This window comes from Hyposmocoma kahamanoa, unplaced genomic scaffold (genome assembly GCF_003589595.1).
Source record: "Hyposmocoma kahamanoa isolate Upper Pololo Valley unplaced genomic scaffold, ASM358959v1 180, whole genome shotgun sequence".
Classification (NCBI taxonomy): Eukaryota; Metazoa; Arthropoda; class Insecta; order Lepidoptera; family Cosmopterigidae; genus Hyposmocoma; species Hyposmocoma kahamanoa.
In genome coordinates, this window is record NW_020653711.1 from 2,073,972 (window position 1) to 2,079,795 (window position 5,824).

The 5,824-nt window shown below is 34.0% G+C and overlaps 1 protein-coding gene across 1 annotated transcript in view; it reads left to right on the forward strand.

Moving 5' to 3' along the window:
* Nucleotides 1–5,824, forward strand: part of LOC113225907 (small G protein signaling modulator 2-like) — a 60,170-nt gene that overhangs the window by 9,831 nt on the left and 44,515 nt on the right. The gene's annotated exons all lie outside the window — the stretch shown is intronic.

The window sequence follows — 5,824 nt, forward strand, 5'->3', positions numbered from 1 at the left end:
GCCACGACAAGGCGGGAACCCCTTCGGGGGGGTTCATATACTAACCTAACCTAACCTACTGAATGGATGGCGTAACCAAGCAACTAAGATCAATATCAAAATATGTACTGATTATAAATGTCATCAATCTTGAAAAGAAAATACCAATAATGAAAAAAAAATTCAAATATTATTTTTGAATGCGAAATATTAATTTAGTATGCTTAAACATAATACTGTTACCTTGAATGGAGTTAATTTATTTTTTATATTTTGATCAACTAACATAGACGGAATAATTAATATATATATCAAACATTTAAAAAATATCATTTATTAAAAAGTACACATTTACAATAGATCAATCATGTCTTTGAGGATCAAACAATATTTTATTATTTTTTACTTATTTGTTACATACAGCCTTTGTTTTCCTCTTTTATCATCTCTTACAACAAAATTTTGTGGACCGACCGAGCCTTCTGCATTCTCATTTCCATATGGCGAGGTGACAGCGTGTTCAACAGTCCGACGTATGCTGGCTCGTCATGATGTTGAAATATAATATTGAGCATGGGGTATCTATTCCCACGATACCTGGCTTTTTCGCCAACTGGTTATTGTTACATAAAATAATAAAAGAGAGGAAAGGCGGCCGGTATTATCGTCAAAATGAAGTCCATAGGTCGCTGGGTCATATCCGGCTCGAAGGACCACTTTAGCCTGTTAAATAAAAGGTTACGGACTTCTTATTTTACTTATTTTACTCATGAATAAAAAATGGAGACTGGCCACTGTTATTGTTAAAAAAAGAAAAATATCAGTGTTGTTATATACATAATTAAAATACTTTATATTTATTTTACCTCTTCGAATTTTATGTTCTATATTGAACAGTTAGGAGTCTAAATTTTTATTGAATTGATATTCAATTATTTTTTATGTGAAATTATTCCACAAGTTTGCTAGGCTAAAAAGTCGTTGAAAAACCAAATACAAGGACACGACAACAAGCACACAGAAATTCGTGAGGTCCGCTGGTTCGTTCCGTGGCTTAGTTGGTATACCGTCTGCTACAGTATGCTAGAAGGCGTCGGTTCGAATCCGGCCGGATCGAAAGAACTTTTTCTAAGCGTTCGATCTTTCTATTAATTATTATTACAGTAAGGAGTCCCTTAAAGAAAGTTGTTAAAGTCAATATCACAGATAGGATGAAATTTCAGACGTATTGTTTAAGCACCCTGTATACTTAACTGCCTCCGTTGCCGAACGGTTACCATGCCGTACTGCCACGCAGAGGTTCCAGTCTCGATTCCCGGGCCGAGAGAAATGTTTGTATGGCCTACATTTATTTCTCTCGTGAGTTTGGGTGTAATTTGTGGTTGTCTATGTATGTGTCCATGGCACCCGCGACACAGGATTTCCCTAGTGCGGGGCTATGTTGAGTGTGTGCGTTATTATTATTATTATTATTTATTATACATAATGTAAAAAAATAGATACAACCTTCGAAACAAATAGCATACGTAATGTATAATAATTATAGCGACTGAAAAAAAAATATTTGGACAGATAAAGCAAATATGAATTTAAGTCAAGTCTATTTTTGCGGCATTTTCATTTTCTTATTTTTTCAATAATGAAGAAAAAAATGTCGCCAGACTATCAATAACTTTGCTAAGCAGAGTGGAAGCTACGTTGAGGCAACTGTCGCTGGCTCGATTCCAGTCGGTATGAAGGAATTTTTCATTGTGTTTGTTCGACCTTCATATTAATAATGATAACATCTCTAAGCTTATTCCTTATTCTGCGTATCATTTCCCAAAGGCAGAGTTTCAGTCAAATGAGATTTAGTCGCTGTATCAGCAAAGCCGTGATTTCAGAGTGAAAGCCTATTGTCAACATTCATTACTGTCTATTGTGCAAATTCTACCTACCTATCTTCTTAATGATAATCTATAGTGAAATAATAAATTCTTTATTTCATTTACTTCAAGTTATTTCAAACTTCAGTTCTGTTAGTTGCCTGTAAGTGTATTTAGTATGATTATTGGTAACTTTAGGCGCAATTTACAACTAAGCGGTTATGACAAACTGAGATATAAAGTTTTTGTTACCTTGCGAAAGAAAAAAAGACCTTGAAAAAAGGTATCGTCAAAGAAATAAAAAAGTTTCTCCTTGTAACTATAAGAAATTTCCAATAATGAGTTTGTACTGGCCTACAAAGAATGCTTTGTTAAGAAAGTACTTCCGAGTTCTTTAAAAGAGTGTCTCAGGTAGTCTTTGCAATAGAACAGAACGGAAGCGAATTATTATAATTACAGCATAATGAACTTGTCAATTGTGTAACGGAGCAAACTAAATAAGTTCTAAAATGGCTTTTTAGACGTTACGATATGGAATCAGCTAGAACGACTGTCGTCAGACGATAAATAATACGTCACGGTAAAAATGTGACGATAGACGCAGCTTCACATGATTTTGTCGTGCATACGACTAGCTGTTGCGAACCGATAAATTGTCGTCACGATCTAGTGGGAACAGCTAAACAAACAGTCGTTCAACGATAGAATAAATGTCCACGACACAGTCGCGACAGATAGTCGTGATAGCGGAACAGGACCCCGATTCAGAACTCTTCGATATATTTATCGAATCGTTCATTGGATATCGTTCTCGAATCGAAGGGCGCTTTCCGAGCTAATATTCGGTTCGGACTCGGAGACGGTATTGTTATCCAACAGCGTTTACGGAGTTAGTCAGTTAAATTAATTATAAGAAAAATGAAAATCATTTTTAAAACTTTAAAGGTCTAAAATATAGGAATGCCTTGAAATATAAATTAGTCTTGCATTAAAATAAATTAATAAAATTGAACAAAATCTAGAGTTTATTTAAAATAATAAGAGAGATTTCCATTACATTCTTGATTTGTAAACAATAGGACGTTCGGTAACTTTCATTTGATAACTGTGTGAATAACGTTTGTAGCCTTTGCCGGTCGAGAAGATAGAGTAATCGTACGAGGGTGACGTCATTTCGGTTCGGTTTCGAATATGACTGACGTTCGATTTGGGTGTTATGAATAAAAATTAAAATAAATCGTACGATATCAAATGGAATCGGTCGACAACTGAGTAATTATAAGGTTCTAAATCGACCTCCAGGCTAGACGTGACAATCGTTCGACAATAAATAAAACGTTACAACACAATGGGAACGCGCCCTTACACAATTGATATATAGTTCATTATGCTATGGTTACAATTCGCTTTTATTCCGTTCCGCGGTGATGATGGGGATACGTTCAATTAATAATATTAATGATTGTAATATTTAATACATAATACAGATAATAATGTTTAATAATTGTATTATTGTAAAAGAAAATAAATACAAATGATTTATTATGTTATCAAAATTTTTCTCAATTTTTTTATTTTGCAATGTGTACCTGTAATAATCTTAAGGCTTTATTTAGTAAATAGAATAGGGTTACAATTAGTTTTATTAATTCAAATTATTGTCATTTACTGTGCTAAGGGCATAGCACAGGGTCCCTAATGAACTTAATTTTTGTTACCTACCACCTTGTGGTATTATGGTATGCAATATAGTATTGAGTACTTCCCTGGATGAACTCTTTCACAAGGAGCTCTACTGTTAGGCAAACTAAGAAAAGAAACTCTAGTCTTATTTATTAATCTCAGGGGAATTTGCCTTACGGATATAGATATAGATTACGGAGTAATAGAGTTTATATAACCAATTGTGAAACCGTACGGAATAACGATGAAGTTTGAGTTTCTTTTTCAAGTTTTTATTTATTAGACAATAATTTAAAACTTACAGCAACTTACAGCTTCAATAAAAACTAAAAATTGTTTGTTGTTTGTAATTATTATGTAGAATGGAATATTATATAGAATAAATTCTCTCGATCCGGCCGGATTCGAACCGAGTCTTCTTGTAAACCGTGCCAGACGCCAAGTAAGCTACGGAACAAACCAGCGAATCTCACGAATTTTTCTATGTGCTTGTTGTTGTGTATTTGGTCATTCAACGACTTTTTAACCGTAGCGATCTTCGTATTAATAATCATAACAAACTAGTGGAGTAATTGCCCAAAAAATAATAGAATATCAATTCAATACAAATCTAAAATTTCTTGTTTACGTTTGTAGAAGCGAAAAATGAAATCTAAATTATTCACGAAACTATAATATTTCTTCGTGTTTCACGTTATCTGTAATTTCGTGTCGAAAACAGTGCGTGGGTAGCAGAAGGACAAATTGTATGATACAGATGCCAACGTTTCCTCTAAAGGTCAAGGTTGAGTCACCAAGGTCAGTAACAGGTCTGTCAAATTAAAGATGTTTATTTGTAACCGGACTACGACTAAGGAAAGAGAGAGATTATTGGTTTAAAACTTTATTAATCGCGTGTAAATCAACACATTTATAAGTCCCTCTGTTGGGTACGGGTCTCCAAGCAGGCAACTCATCGCCCACTTAGGTAAGATAAAAATATTTCAACGTCCACTACAACGACAATGAAACTGAAACTAAATGAGATATTAAAATGCGATTACGTTAGTTATGATAATAAGGAAGGCAGACCTGATTCCGAACCCACGTCACTGTGCGTGTAAGTCAATCCATTACAGGCTACAACTTGACATAACATAACAATAATATTTCGAGTTTTTAGGTTTTCGCAATTGCTACATATTGTAAAATGAAACTATGTCCGGATTTAAATAGCACATATTTGTTTTTTCAAACAAACCTCGAGCTCTTCACTTGCCCCATGGTATATAAACATACGCCAAACAACCACATCAAACACTTGCTTGGTGTGAAAGTAGGAATTGATTTTTTCTATGAGCAACGTTAAGAATAATATTTTTTTAGGGCATGGGAGAAGCTAGAGTCTAAAATAGATATCCAAAATAATAATAATAATAAACGTGCACACTCATAGCCCCGTACTAGGGAAACCCTGTGTCTCGGGTGCCATACTCAATAACAAATTACACCCAAACTCACGAGAGAAATAAATGTAGACCATACAAATATTTCTCCAGGCCCAGGAATCGAACCCGGGATATCAGCGTGGCTAACAAGCATGGTATCCGTTCGGCCACTGAGGCGGTAATGAACGCCGGGGCACTATCCAGAGCACCCAGATAAGAACTAAATTAGAAAAGTTCGTTTCCACAAATTGGTAATGCCGTTTGGTATCCGAGTCGGGGACATCATCGCCTAGCGCCTACATTGGTAAACGAAATATCAATGTAGCGTAACAAAAAATAAAACTTCAGAAAAGTTCTAGCGGTTAATTTAATTAAGCACAGTTCATTTAAACGTTTAATTAAACATGGTTTGGTATGAATGAACCACAATTTGTTGTAGAGTTATATGGTTTCAATATGCTTCGTAAATTTTAATTTTGGTAATATATAGGGCGCCCAACTGCTACAGAACACGGAGGGAAAATTCTTTAAACATTGGAGATAGGATGTTTTGCTTCATGGAGATATTATTTTTAAAAGTAAGTAAGTAATAATAAATAAATAAACAGACACAAAACAAACAACATTTAAAAATAAAATAATTGCCTAAATCTATGTCGAAGAAAAAGTTAAAATAAACAATATAAAAACAGGTACAACAGTATAAAACACAATCCCACTACGCATTAACAAACAGTTCAGAAACTTACCCCAAAAGGGCCTATATACATATATAATAATAGGGGTTAAAGTATGAAATTGCCGATTTGTACTGAAAATCTAAATTGTTTATTTTTTAAATTTTTAACAAATTTATTTAATCAAAATAGT